Genomic DNA, 15,454 nt, shown 5'->3' on the forward strand with positions numbered 1-15,454 from the left:
CGCGGACCAGCGGACCCTCCGCAGGCACCACCGCGGCAGCTCCACCGGAGCCGCCTGCCGCCCCCTCCAGCAAAACGGCGCCCACCCATTATTCTGGCGCCCTAGGCGATTGCCTAGGTGGCCTAAATGGTAGCGCCGGCCCTGCCTCTGCGCACCCCAGGGGTACACGTACCCTGGCTGAGAGTGAGAACTGCTGCTCTAGCAGACTCATTGCACACCCACTCCAGCAGGCCTTCCCTACCCAGCAGGCTTTGCTAACAGCCTACAAGTCCCATGAACCTCCTGGCAGAGTTTCCCCGCCCTCTCCCTCCCGCCGGCTTTTCCGGCTTCGCATTGTCCTGAGCGCCCGCCAGGGGGCGCCGGGCCCTGCTGAGGGCCGTGCCTTCTCCTGCGAGGGGAGGGAGTGAGGGAATGGGCTTGGGCCGTTGCTGTGGCGATATGCTAATATAGCCCAGGCGCTGCTGATTGGCGAGTTGGGGATGGGCACGCGGTGGCGTCAGGGCGGATGCGTGTGACGTATTCGCGGGGGGGGCGTGGTTAGGGGGAAAAGTTCTGGGCTGAGCTGGAGCGTGAGGGGGGGTCGGAGTCTCCGCGTCCGGCAGCAGGTGAGGGGGGGGAGAAGGGTCCCCAGCCCCCCCGGGACCTCTGTGTCCTGAGCCCCACTTCGGGGAGGGGGATCCCTCTGCCCGGCACCTCAAACCCCTCTCCGCATCCCCCAGCCCCTTCCGGGGGGACCCCTCTGCCCAGCCCTGTCTGCGGGGGGGCTCTTCCCGGCGGGGGATCCCTCTGCCTGACACCCCCAAATCCCCCTCCGCATCCCCCAGCCCCTTCCGGGGGGACCCCTCTGCCCAGCCCTGTCTGCGGGGGGGCTCTTCCCGGCGGGGGATCCCTGTGCCTGACACCCCCAAACTCTCCTCCGCATCCCCTAGCTCCTCTGCCCAACCCCCCAGCCCTGTCTGCGGGGAGGCTCTTCCCGGCGGGAGACCCCTCTGCCTGACACCCCCATTCCCCCCGTCCGCATCCCCTAGCTCCTCTGCCCAACCCCCCAGCCCTGTCTGCGGGGGGGCTCTTCCCGGCGGGGGACCCCTCTGCCTGACACCCCCAAACCCTCCTCCACATCCCCTGGCTCCTCTGCCCAAACCCCCAGCCCTGTCTGCGGGGGGGCTCTTCCCGGTGGGGGATCCCTCTGCCTGACACCCCCAAACTCCCCTCCGCATCCCCTAGCTCCTCTGCCCATCCCCCCAGCCCTGTCTGCGGGGAGGCTCTTCCCGGCGGGGGATCCCTCTGCCTGATGCCCCCAAATCCCCCTCCGCATCCCCTAGCTCCTCTGCCCAACCCCCCAGCCCTGTCTGCGGGGGGGCTCTTCCCGGCGGGGGATCCCTCTGCCTGACACCCCCAAATCCCCCTCTGCATCCCCCAGGCTCTTCCCGGGGGGGGACCCTTCTGCCAGCTGCCCCCATTCTTCTCTCCTGGGGGGATCCTTCTGCCCCTAGCCCTCTGGGGGATCTCTCAGCTCAAACCCCCTGACCTCGTCTGTGGGAGGACCTCTCTGTCACCAGCCTCTACCGAGGGGGACCCCTCTGCTTGACACCTGCAGCTCTCTCTGGGGAGGACCCCTCTGCCTCCAGCCCTCTCTCTGCAATCTCTAGCTCTCTTTCCAGGGAGGATCCCTCTGCCTGACACCCTCAGCCCTCTCTGCGGCGGAACCCATCTGCCAGCCGCCTGCAGTCCTCTCTCCCGGGGGGACCCTTCTGCCCCTAGCCCTCTCTCTGGGGGATCTCTCAGCCCAAGCCCCTCTTCCCCCAGCCCTCTATGTGGGGGGATCCCTCTTCCCCCAGCCCCTTCCTGGGGGGACTCCTCTATCCCCAGCCCTCTCTCTGGGGGGACCCCTGTGCCAGCTGCCCCCAGTTTCCTGTGGGGGGAACCTCTGTGCCTGCAGCCGTCCCCCCTGGAGTAGTGGGAAAGGGGGAACATCTCTGCCTGCAGCTGACCTCCCCCTGCGATTAAGGGGTAGGGGGAACCTCTCTGCCTGCAGCTGCTGACCCCAGAGTAGGGAGGAGGGGGAGCCTCTCTGCCCACAGCTCCCAGCATTCTCCTCCTGCTCTATCTGAAGGAGGAGTGTGAGGGAAGTGGGACTGTCTCCTGTAGTGGGGTGTTGAAAGGCAAGTGAAGGGTCTGAAGCGAGTGTCATAAGGTACAAGATTCTAGGGGGAGAGGTGTAACCATGGAGGGATTAGTGATCAGAGCAGGGCATGGGAGAGAGAGGATGCCTGAGTTCTATCCCAGCTCTGGGGCAAGGGTGTGATCTTGTGGCTTGAGCAGTCGACTGTGGACATAGGACTGGTAGGTTGCACTATCTGTCTTAGTGACCTACCACAAATCTCATTTCCTCTCTGTGCCTTGGTTTTCCTGTCTATAATATGACGGTGACTCTTCCTTGTCTCTCTAGTGTAGTCTCAACACCCTTTAGAACTATATATAGAGATCACACGGCCCACCTAGGAAATACAGCCATGTCTGGTGTGGGATCCAGTAGAAATAGAACAACTGTGCATCGGTGCTGCACAGATGTTTAGGACAGCAAGTAAAGAAACTGGTATCTAGACAAAACTGCTTGTAGGTGAGGGCAGAAAAACAGCCCTTGCTTACTTCACAGTTAGGCTGCAAGTTTTAATTAATTGATTAATTATATGTTAAGTGCTTGGAGATTCTTGGATCGAAGGCAAAGGAATGTAAAGACACAAGACAGCCACCCAGCGTCCTAGGTTAAAGACTAGTTTCTTTCACCCCTCACCTTCTTACTCATGTATTGACTTAGTCTTCTTGCATCTTTTTTATTCCACACTGATCAGCTCCCAACTCCTTGCTGCAACAGCTGACTCCTTTGTATTACAGTGGTTGGCTCTACCTCGGAACTAGGGAGCTTTCGCCATCCAAATGTACTGTAATAGCCGCTTTCCCTAGCAGGATTCCTCCTGCCTGTCTGCAGTGGAAAGGGATGGTCAATCTGCCTTCCTGACCTTGCTGCTCTTTCGACAGCTGGTGCTGGGTGATTGCCCCTCAGATCATACAAAACTGCCCTCCTCACTTTCAATGTGAGGATCTCAAAACACTTCAGACAGTAGAGAATTAAGCCTTGTAACCTTGATGTAGGTGTGTAGTACTGTCTATTTTATAGATGGAGAAACTGGGACATAGAGAGGTGAAACGGCCGGCGTCACCGTTAGTAGTAGAGCAGGGGCTAGAACCTGCATCTCTTGATTCCAATCCTGTGCTTTGTGCACAACTGTTTTTCCTCATTCTTATTATTAATAAAGCCTGTCTTATTATTTTGTACGACTGTAGTTTAGTAGCTGAATTGCCTGCATTGACTTAGTCTACCATGGCAGACTAAAACAACGTAGAGTGACCCTTTAACAGCCCATCTTGTCTGATCAGACAGGCACATATCTTCCCCTCCAACTGCCGTGTCATAGGCAGAGCCCTTGTAAAAGGGGCTAGCTAGATAGCCATGGATGCTGAAGAGCTCTACTGTACCGTAGAGCAGGTACAGGAGGGGCAGTGGCACAGCAGACTCTCCCCCACTCCCAGGTTACCGTCAACGTACATCAGCGCTGACCTGGAGGGATCGTCTTAGCATGGAAAGGGAATTCAAGTATCTCTTATTCCCTTGTTGGTAGGGAGGCCACTAGTGATTGTTCTTGTCATCAGACCCCTGTCCTTTAGAGGCTGGTCTGAGACCAACCAGTTTCATTTCCCATTGGCCTCTGGACGACTGTCAGATAGTAATGATTTCTGGCCGTTCCCCACCTGGATTTTGAACAGGTGACCCTGATGCGACCCTCCATATCCTGTTTCCAATTGCTGGAACCGACTCATACTCATCCTCCTCTCAACACCGGGTTGAAGGCCTCCAGATGCAAATGTACTGAAAGCTAGGTGAGTTTCTTCCTTAACAGAGCCTGTCAACCTGGAAGAATAGAGGAAGCTTTGGGGAGGAGCTGGGATGTTTGTTGGTCTTTCTTTCATGCTCTGTTGAGTTGGTGCAAGTATCGCCTTGCACCAAGTGCCGACGGGGCATGTCCTGACATTTGGCTGAGAGCAGAGCAAGGTGAACTAATGACTTAATATTGGTTTTCAGATTTGTCTGTCTCTGTTGGCAGTTGGAGCTTGGACGGTGACATAAGGTGTGTGCAGTCAGGGTGTGACTTGCATTCTGATTGGCACTGTCTGTGCTGGGTCTCCTGCAGAGCTTTGTGTTACAGGGTCTGGGAAGGTTTTTACTGGTAGCGGAGATGAAGGAAGTGTGCTTGGGTTCAAGGCACCTGGGTGTGTGTTTATTTTACTACCCAGGAATAATAAAATGTGCAGACTTGGACTTACAGTACAATTGCTTTCCCTTTTAGGAGGAAGCGGGAGGAATATTCTGCAACCCTAATGTCCTGTTTACAAAGGCAATTCATTTTACTTAATTTTTAGAATAGTTGCTACAGCAGAGGATTGAGAATCAAGAATCCTGGATTCTCTTCATTGTTCTGCCACTGACTCACTCAGCCACCAAAGGGCAAATTATAAGACTACAGAAATGTAGATCTGGCAGGGACCTTGAGGTCACCTTGAAAAGTGAAATGATTCACAGAGAGAACGTTCATTTCACTTCTCTGCCTCAGTTTCCCCACCTGTAAGATGGGGATAATACTTACAGGGAGACCTTGAGTCTTAATAACTAAGTGTGAAGTACATTGAGATCCTTGCCTGGAGTCAGAACTACTGAGCTGCCTATTTAGTGCCCTGTGCTGCTAATAGTTGATGGCGATTCTCCTTTAGGGGTCTATACTTTAGGAAGACCTGAGGATTGTCCCTGCTGTTGTTATGCAGTTCCAAGTGGTCATAAACTGCAGCATAGTGACAGCCATGAAGCTGTAGGTAGCTACATATTTGTGACCGTATTAGGTATCATTCAAAGGTCTTTCAGACCTGACCAAGCAATTGCTAGTTTTCCTCTTCAAGCCAGCTCTCTCTAGGGCCTAGTCTACCCTGGGGTGGGGTATCGATCTAAGATATGCAACTTCAGCTATGATAATAGCATAGCTGCAGTTGACATCTTAGATCGACTTACCTCCCGTCCTCAAGGCATGGGATCAACAGCCACAGCTCCTCCGTCGACTCTGCTTCCACCTCTCGCCCTGGTGGAGTTCCAGAGTCAACTGGGAGCGCGTTCGGGGATCTATTTATCGCGTCTAGACAAGATGCGATAAATCGATCCCTGATAGATCGATCATTACCCACCGATTCGGTGGGTAGTGTTGACGTACCTTTGATAACTGAACTGGTTTATTTGCAGGTACTCAGCTAGCTTGCGACACTTCTAATACTGAAAGATGTATTACTCTGAAATGGGGGCTTTCTTATTGGCGCGAAGGAGCAGCTGAGCCCATATAATACTGGGAAGGGAACAAAGGTTCAAGACGCATCTGTGTTCTCAACATCTTTGTTTAATCTCAGTGTTGGTTATGAAACCCAGTTATTCTGATGTGTTTAAAAATATGCCCTATTTTCTCTAAGTTCCCTAGTTCTGAATTGTTTGTTAGCTGTTTTCTTCAGAACCTGGTAGCTTGTTGCTCCACTCTTCTATGCTTGGAGTGGTTTCCCTGTGTTATGATCCTATTTTCCAGGTCATCAGAGAAGCCCCTAGGTGCCGTTTCTCTATTGAATCTGTGAGTTTTAGCAACTTGGTTGCTCTAAATAGTCACCTGAAGAGTAAGATTAAGTATCGTTCTAATGCATACATCTTCTCACATCCAGTACTGAGAGGACACTCCTCAGCACCTGGGCTAAGGGACGGACGGACGGACACACACACGCACCCCTCTTTATGCTTAACATTTCTAAGAAGCATCAGTATCTTTAATACCAACTCTCTATGTTATCGTCAAGGTTCAATGTATTCAGCCTGTAGTTTCTTATGGTGTAAGTCAGTGATGAGGATCTTCTAACATTACACCTGATCTTGGACCAATGACCTGTTGATATTTCAGCTATGATCTACGACTTCCATTGATGGCAACTATAGTACAGTCCATAAAAACCATGAAAGAGTCTTTAATAAACATCTGCAACTGCTGAACAGTTCTGTTCGTCTCAGAACTGGGGGCATTACCCTAGAGTACAGTCTGAGCATGCAATAAGGGTCAATATAAACTTCAGAGTTGTAGTTCGTTCTGCTCCTGTTTTTCCTGTAGCACAGAAATAGCTGGACTTCATGCACATCAGTGATGATTTTGTGTTGTGTTCTCTTGCAGTTTTCTTCAATTTGCAGCTCTTTGTGCTGGTATGGTAACTACATGATAGCTTTCACCAACAGGCAAACAGGGACAGCTGTTCCAAAGAGGTAACCCTTCCCTTTGTGTGCATGTGGTTTACAAAAACTTCTGCCCTATCGTGTTTTTAAGAAAACTCAGTGTGGGGTAAGTGTGTGAATTATCTTTAAGATCTCTTCCATGCTTTTTGGAGGTGGTCTTAGTGTCCGCAGAATTTAAGCTTTCCCTATTTCTTGAAGTCAGCTTCCATCCTTATGTTTATATAATTTTCTGACTGATAACTTTATGGAGCTGCATAGACAGAATGACGCGCTCTGAGTGACATAGCCTGTTCCCACTCATCTCTGATGTATAATGAAGACAGACTAAAAATGGTTGTTAGCTGTTTCCAGTGACTGGAAGTTGAAACTAGACAAATTCAGACTGGAAATGAGATGTACATTTTAAACATGAGCGTAATTAACCATTGGAACAGTTTGCCTAGGCTTGTGGTAAGTTCTCCATCACTTGCCATTTTTAAATAAAGCTTGGATGCTTTTCTAAAAGATGCGCTCTAGTTAAGCAATAATTATTTAGAGGAAGGTCTCTGGCCTGTATTATGCGGAAGAGTAGACTCGCTAATCACAATGGGCCTGTTTGTCCTTAGAATCTATGAATTTCCCTGCATTTTAACAGAAACATCAGCTGTTCTGAGATTGTGGGTGGGGCCTGGGGTTGTAGAAAGAGCTTAGATAAACTGCTGTGACTATTTTTCCATCACTCTGACTACTGCATCTGCAGCATGTGTTCTTATGTAATTGCCTCCTTTACATGAGACAAAAACAACTGAGTTAACTGCAGAGATGAAATGAGGTTTGTTAGGACATCATGGGACATGTGCTCTGAGAACTGTTGTTTTTTTCCCCCTAGGCTTTTGAGTTGGCTCACAAAGTACAGTGCAGTCACATGGCAACCAAAACATTGTGTGTAGGCTTGATTTCTTTCTGCCACAGCACACATCATGGTAACTTAGCTGAACGGGCCGCAGTTTGCTCGTGTAAAACAAAATGTGAGTTTTCCTAAAGCATGTGCATCTGTTTCTGCTGGGTGTTTTTAAGTATTCAAGACATGAGCCTCTAAAAATGTTTATGGCACGTGGAAAGGATTTTGTAATGATCCTGTATGAGGCTTTGATCATAAAGCCATTGTTATACAAAATAGCTTACCGCTGTTCACTGGTATCCTTTTTCTAGGATGCTGCTTGGGATTTCTTGTTGACAAAGCTGTGTTTATACAGTACAGCTGTTGTGCTATGGGCTTTTGAATTATGGATTGGAAATCTGCTTTCTTAGAAACCAAGTGACTAGCAGTAAAGGAGATAAGTGGAGGCCTTTACTCAGTAGATCCAACTGCAGTTAGCTTCTCTATGAAATCCTTTAAATTAGGAAGGAGGAGGTCCCCACATTCAGGACTGAGGCCATGTCTACACTTACAGTTTTGCAGCGCTGGTAGTTACAGCTGTGTTCGTACAGCTGTGTAGGGCCAGCGCTGCAGTGTGGCCACACTGACAGCTACCAGCGCTTCAGTGTGGCCACATTTGCAGCACTTGCAGCACTGTTGGGAGTGGTGCATTGTGGGCAGCTATCCCACAGAGCACCTCATCCCATTTTGGCGCTGTGGCTTGTGGGAAGGAGAAGGAAGTGTGCGGGTCTTTCCGCTTCCTGTTCCAACGCCCCGTGGTGCTTTGCTACACATTCCGAGCAGTTTGGCGGCATTGTGAGTCTGCAGCGCGATTTATGCGATTTTTGTTACAAATGGAGCCTGAGCTGCTGAGGACCTTGCTGATGAATGTTGCCAGCACATCACGCATGGCAGTGGAGCTATTCCTTCAGCTGCAAAGTGACAGTGAGGAGTCAGACGATGATATTGAAACGCCTGACGCTCAAGACACTCAATTGCTTGTGGCAATAACAGACGTGCTTAGCACCGTGGAACGGCGCCTTTGGGCTCGGCAAACCAGCACTCAGTGGTGGGATCACGTCGTCCTGCAAGCATGGGATGACGAGCAGTGGCTGCAGAACTTTTGGATGAGAAAAGCCACTTTCATGGGACTGTGTGCTGAGCTCGCCCCTACCCTGCGGCACAGGGACACAAGATTGAGAGCTGCCCTGCCAGTGGAGAAGCGGGTGGCTATTGCAATCTGGAAGCTGACAACTCCAGACAGCTACCGATCGGTGGCGAACCAGTTTGGAGTGGGAAAGTCCACCGTTGGAATGGTGCTGATGCAAGTTTGCACAGCCATTAATCGCACCATGCTAAGAAGAACCGTGACTCTTGGGAACGTGCAGGACATTGTGGATGGCTTTGCACAAATGGGTTTCCCTAACTGTGGAGGGGCAATAGATGGGACGCATATTCCTATTCTGTCCCCACCCCACCTGGCATCAGAGTACGTTAATCGCAAGGGGTATTTCTCCGTGGTTCTGCAAGCGCTTGTGGATCACCTTGGGCATTTCACTGACATTTACTCAGGATGGCCTGGAAAGGTGCATGATGCACGCATCTTTTGGAACAATGCCCTGTTCAGGAAGCTGAGGGCCGGGACTTTTTTCCCAGACCGCAAGATCACAGTAGGGGACTTCGAAATGCCCACTGTGATCCTTGGAGACCCCGCTTACCCCTTAATGCCGTGGCTCATGAAACCGTATACAGGGAAGCTTGACAGGAGCAAGGACCGGTTCAACTACAGGCTGAGCCGGTGCAGAATGACTGTGGAGTGTGCTTTTGGCCGTTTGAAAGGGCGCTGGAGGTGTCTTTATGGGAAGCTAGATTTGGGGGAAAGCAGCATCTCCACTATTATATCCGTGTGCTGTACCCTCCGTAATATTTGTGAAGGGAAGGGTGAAAGATTCAGTGAGGAATGGACCTCCGAGGTTCGACGCCTAGAGGATGAATTTGCACAGCCAGAGAGCAGGGCTACTAGAGAGGCCCAGGAAGGGGCTTCAAGGATTAGGGATGCCTTAAGGGAGCAATTTGATGCTGAGAGCCAACAGTAATGTTTGGTGCCTTTGCTGTGCTCCTTTCTACCTTGGGGTACAACATTTACCACTTCCTGCAATAATAAAACGTATTGTAAAAGCCATAAAATCCTTTATTCAAAGTACAGTACATAAAAGGCCAGGGGGGTTAGGGTGCTGGACTGTACATTCAGAGGTTTGAATTTGTCCTGTTTGGATTACTGTTCAATGTCTGCTGCACTTCAGGATTACTATGCTGCAGAGTAATGGGGGTGGAGTGCACAGGGTAAGAATTGTAGTTATCAGGGCTGGTAGGTGATCGTACAGGTGTTGGGGGCAGCTGGGGGTAATAAGAAACTGGCTGCTGGAGAAAGGTGGTGGTTTGTGCAAATACTGGGGAACAAGAAAGAGAGCTTTGGGCGGGGTGTGGGTTACCACGGTACAGATCTGCCTGCATGGCTACGAGAGACTCGAAAGAGTCAGTTTGGCGAGCCAGGACGCTTATCAGGTGCTTTGAGGTTTTTTTGGTAGCCAATTCCTTTCTCCTGCTTTCTGTTTGCCTCCACTCATACAGTTTCTCTCTCCATTCCTGCGTCTTCCTACTTTCTCTGTTGTAGTGAATCATAACTGCTTTGATCAATTCTTCTTTTGATTTTCGCGGATTTTTTCTCAAGTTCTGCAAGCGACGTGAGGCCGGTGATCTGGCTGCATTAGTCAAGGTCACTAAAAAAAACATAGATAGAAACATGTAATACACAGAGGCTACATTGTTTATTATCACACAGTGAAGAAGTTTTTAGACTTTTTGTAGCATCCTTCCCACATACCTAACATAACACAGAGAGGCCAGGGAAGCGAAGGCATGGCGAGCAATGGGGTGAGTGTTTCTGCACCGACTGCACCTGGGAGGGGGAATTGACCGATGGGTCACTGGGGTTTATCTGCACTGGGTACAGGAGGTAGCTGGTGTCCTGCACAGGGGACAGTAGTGAACAGGAAGGTGGCGAGCTGCTGGCGGGGGGGGGCGGTCTGCGTAAATGCCGGCCTGCTGGTGGGGGGGGGGAAACGCACCGCGGGGCAGGCTGCCTGCTGGAAAGGAAGGGGGGGAAACCGTAGCTCACCGCGGGGCTGGCTGCCTGCTGGAAAGGGGGGGAGAGACCGGAGCGCGCCGCGGGGCTGGCTGCCTGCTGGAAAGGGGGGGGGAGAGACCGGAGCGCGCCGCGGGGCTGGCTGCCTGCTGGAAAGGGGAGGGGGGGCGGGAGACCGGAGCGCGCCGCGGGACTGGCTGGCTGCTGGAAAGGGGGGGGCGGGAGACTGGAGCGCGCCGCGGGACTGGCTGCCTGCTGGAAAGGAGGGCGGGGAGACCGGAGCGCACCGCGGGGCTGGCTACGTGCTGGAAGGGGGTGGGGAGACCGGAACGCACCGCGGGGCTTGGGGGGGACCGCAAACCTGGCGCCCTGCACTCAAGTATCCCTAAATTCTCAACAGGGTTTCCTACTGCCAGATATATCACTGCTGCGTGTTACCTGGGAAGAGAGGGAGGGTCTTCTACAGCAATGTGGATTCCGCCCTGGCCCCTATGCAGCTTGCCTGTGTGCAGCCATGGTCCCCCCCCACCCCTCGCTGCACAGTGGATCGGACGAGTTAGCCTTACCGGGACAAGGACCACGGTGGCTCTCCCTATAAACTTGCGAAAGCACATTGCCCACGCTCTGGCTGCAAGTTTTCAAGAGATTACCGAGGCCGATTACAGAGACGTGATAGAGCAAATCAATGAGCTATTCCACGTTTAGGCATGCATAACTAAAACCCTCCTCTCCCAAAACATAAAAATCTGCTTACCCCGAGCACGCTCCTCAGCTTCTTCCTCACCAGCAACTTCCTGCTGCTGCGACTGGCTAGCCTCCTCCTGGCTTGAGAAGAGCTCCTGGCTGCATGCCTCCTGGGACTCCGGGGTGTCTCCTTCCACCCCAGTAGCCTGACTCTCGGCTTCCTCTACACCCTCCCCCACTTCTCCCTGCTCTGAACTCTCCATCGTGGTCCTCGGATTGGCAGTGGGGTCACACCCAAGTATGGCATCCAGCTCCTTGTAAAAACGGCAGGTTGTGGGGGCAGCTCCTGAGCGGCGATTTCCCTCACGGGCTTTGCAGTAAGCACTCCTCAGCTCTTTTATTTTGACCCTGCACTGCAACGCGTCCCGTTCATGGCCCCTTCTCAGCAAGGACTGCGATATCTGCCCATAGGTATCATAATTTCTCCGGCTGGAGCGCAGCTGTGCTTGCACAGCTTCCTCACCCCAAACACTGATGAGGTCCTGCAGCTCGGAACTGTTCCATGCTGGGGCTCATCTGGGGCGTGGAGGCATGGTCGCTGATTGATTGAATGATTGATTGCACTCCACACCTGGCTGAGCAAACAGGAAGGGGATTTTTAAAATTCCCGGGGCATTTAAAGGTGGGGTCAGCTGAGCCCAGGGCAGTGGAGTGTGCATGATTACCAGAGAGGCTTCTAAGGTATGCTGGGATACCTCCTTATACCCCGGAGGTCAATAAAAGCGCTGGTGGGCGTCCACACTTGCTGACCAGTGCTGGATCCCCTACACCCAAGGCTCGACCGGGTGTACAGCCAGCGCTGCAACCAGGGAGTTGCAGCGCTGGCCGTGCTTTGCAAGTGTGGACACATCCTAAGTTGCACCGCTGTAACCCCCTCACCAGCGCTGCAACTCTCTAGTGTAGCCATGGCCTGAGAGATCATTCTGCTGCCAGTAAAACTCTGCCTTGCTTTGAATGCAGAGCTGTGATGGGCTTGGTTTGATTTGTGATTTGGATTGTTGTCTGCCTAGGTCACAGCAGAGACAAGCTTGCTAAAGTTCATGCCACAGGCTGGAGGGATTCTAGACTAGGTGTGCAGCCAATTCATTGTAATGTACTTAGCAGCAGCGTGCTTTTCTACAAATTAAATGTTCAAAAATTACTTGCCCTTCTTGCAATAAGCTCTTAAAACCTTTAAAGTAATGGAAGAGTAGTAACAACTTCCAGAGTTAAGGATTAGCAAAGATGTCTGTTTAAGAGCTGATTTTTTTATTTATTTTATTCCCCCCCCAAAAAAAAAAAAAAAAAAAAAGCTCTAAAATGCACTGGTAGATTACTTTGAAAATCCCTGTGCCACATCAGGATTCTGGGTAGAGTTAGTGGCGCAAATTTGGGGCTTTGGGTCAAGGGACTATGAAATACACCTCCCTCAATGACTTGATTGTAATGTGGGTCTGTGCAGCACTGCTGAGAGCACGAAACAGATTGTGAGGCAGAGATGGGGGAGGCTAGAAGAGCATGTCAGTTTCAAGACCACTTTTCAAAATGTTGTAAAACTTACAGGTGCATGAAAAGTGGCTGGGAATGTGGTATGCCACTTGAGGGCCTGTAGAACAGTTTGTGGGATGAACTTGAGGCTGGTTTGGTCAGGCATGTTCTTGAGGTACAGCATCTCCCAACCCCCTCCGAATCGTTTTGTCAGTAAGATACTGAACCACATGCTGTACCAGTAACAGATGTCTGGAAGTTAATTGCTGGTGGCACAGTAAGGGAAGGGCAAGAGGCCTGCTGTGTATCATAATGTGTCTCTAGATACCATTTTATGCCCGTGTGTCACGTTTCCTGGGTAGTGATAACTGAGTGGGGTGGCTGTATTATGTGGAAAGTATCACCTTAGTTCTGCGTGTTCTCGCTTGCCAGTGTTTGTGTTTTCGCAACTCTCACGTTCTTGAGGAGACCAGGGCAATGCTGGAACTCCATGTTAACAAAGCTTTTCTAGGTGTGATGGGGATGGTTTGTGGAGATTTTCGCCTCTTGTCTGTTGTGTGCATTTGGCTCAGGTTGTTAGAGCATGAAAGCTGTTACCACCTGGTGACCGACATGTGATGCAAGTCAGATGAGTATGTGGATTTACTGTTGTTCTAGTAGATGCCGACAGAACAGTTGGCATTAATTGATATCCTTGTTGGCATTAGCGTCTTTGAGGGAGATTTATTGTCTGATGGTTTGAACTCTGAGCCATGCCACTGAATCACTATATGACCTTGGGCAGGGCACTTAACAGCTCTGTGCCTCCATTTCCCCATCTCCAGAATGGGGATAACACCTAAGTTGCAGAGATGTTGTGTGAGGTTTTACCAAGTGCTCTGTGCTTCTGGAAGGTATCATAGAAATGCAAACTGTCAGGAATGTACACAGCTGTGAGAATGATGTTATGTGACTGTTCTGATTGCCAAAGCTGCTTTTGCAAGAACAAGTTAACAAAAGAGTCTGAAACTGGTCAAACGAAACCTCCTTCCCTGTTTAAAAATAGGGGAAGATCCCACTCCCCCAGACAGTGTTTGGAGAGAGACAGCAAGAAAACTGCCTTACCTTCAAGCTCCCTGAGAGAGGTTTTACACTAGTGCATATAACAAAGTAGTTAAAAACCCTCTCAGGAAGTTTTCTAATTGACTATGTCCATATCCTTATGGCAAACATTAATATGCTTTTTCTCTCCTGTGGTTTGAATGGAGACTAAGTGAACACTGTGGTTTTGTTCTAACAATTTCAGTCTGTACATTCCCTAGCCCCACTAAATCATCTTTCTTTGAGTACAGGCATAATCAATCCCTATCAGCAGAGCCCTGAGAATGGGGTTTAACTGCTGCTGCACAGAATATTTTGGTAGGATCTACAAAATCAGCAGAGATGTGTAATCTCAATAAAATCTACAGTCTGATTTCCTCATTTGTTAATGAGTGCCTAGGACCTAAAATGGGGACTGTTAGGTTAGCTGCTGCAGCAGAGGCCATGAGGGAGGGGCATATATGGAGGAAGAGAAAAGAAGTCACCTTACCTATACAGGATTTTGTTGGACCACACAACAATGGTGACTGTTAGGGCAAATGTCTTTGGGACTTGCTGGCGAGTGGATAAAATTGCCTGGTTTGCTCATATAACTGATGGAACCGTTCAGCAAGGTCAAAAATATACAGTCTCAAAGCTCTTAAAATGGTGACTGTCTTGGGCTTTGTGAACTAGTTTTTATTGGGCTGTTATGGGGCCTGATCCTGAGAGTCGTTGTCCATCTGCAGGCCTAGGGAAATGCCGGTACTCAACCCCCTCAGGATGACGCATGTGTTTAGAGAGGAAGAATGGGAGTCAGGACTCCTCATGTGTTCTATTCCCAGCTCTGCTGCTTTGGCTTAGTCTCTTGTCTGCAGCTCAGTTACCCCCATCTGCGAAATGGGGATAATGTGGAGCTAAGACTTAAGAGGCTCTTTGAGATGCTTGGATGAGAGGGTTCGGAAATGCAGTGTGTGATTGCTATTGCCCAGCACTTGCTGTGGATGAGTTAGCGAGGGCAGTGCTCTAAGTCCGACCCTAACTGTGGTACCTCGCATGGCAATCTTTCACTCATCACTCCCCAGCTTTTCCATTCAACTTGCTGCGCTCGTCATGCTCTGAATCCCCTGTTTGCCTCAAGAAATGTTGCGGCTTTGCTTACTAATGCCTCTCTGTCTTGTTCTATAATTACTGATCTTGAAACCAGATCCTTCCGTGGGGTCCGTTCAGATCTGTGAGGACAAGAGGATTGTAAGCAAGCCAGTGCCTCGGATTAACACATGAGGGGCCTGCAGGAACTTCAGAAAGTTTGTTTGGTTCAAAATACCAGTTTTGTTGCATTCCTGGAGCCCCTTAGCACCCCCTCTTCCTTTCACCTCTCCTAAGACTTTAGGAAGAGGCAGGCATATGGTCCTCAACAGGTCTCATTGTTGCCCTCTCAAAGAGGACATATCTTAAAGTATGGCTGCTAAAATTTGTAAAGCACTTTAAATATGTAAAAAACACCATAAATGTGAAATATCATTATAATTGGGGCTGGGGGGTTATGTGGTTAGGTGAAGGAGAGGCAGAGGCTTGCCTTTGTCTAGTGGTCTAAGCAGAGGGCTGGGAATCAGGAACCCGTGAATTCTAATCCCATTGCTCACACTAACACCTTCTGTAGCCTCTAGAGGCAAATCACTGAAGGTTTCTGTATCATGCTCCCCTTTCCCCCTTCTTAGGAGTGAGAGGAGGGCTCATCGACATTTGCAAAGTGCTACGTATAAAGTTGTGAATGTCT

At 50.4% G+C, this 15,454-nt stretch overlaps 1 protein-coding gene across 7 annotated transcripts in view; it reads left to right on the plus strand.

Annotated features, from left to right (window-relative positions):
- Window positions 1–523: 523 nt before the first annotated feature.
- Window positions 524–15,454, plus strand: part of PPARD (peroxisome proliferator activated receptor delta) — a 49,240-nt gene continuing 34,309 nt past the window's right edge. For 4 of the 7 annotated variants that reach the window (XR_007774406.1, XR_007774407.1, XR_007774405.1 and 1 more), the window contains exon 1: window positions 6,359–6,391. The gene's annotated coding sequence lies outside the window, so the exon portion shown is untranslated. Of the gene's footprint in view, window positions 606–3,825; window positions 3,940–6,302; window positions 6,392–15,454 lie in introns of those variants that run through there. The other 3 variants (XM_050953051.1, XM_050953052.1, XM_050953050.1) reach the window with 3 other exon arrangements.

This window comes from Gopherus flavomarginatus, chromosome 5 (assembly GCF_025201925.1).
Source record: "Gopherus flavomarginatus isolate rGopFla2 chromosome 5, rGopFla2.mat.asm, whole genome shotgun sequence".
Lineage (NCBI taxonomy): Eukaryota > Metazoa > Chordata > Testudines > Testudinidae > Gopherus > Gopherus flavomarginatus.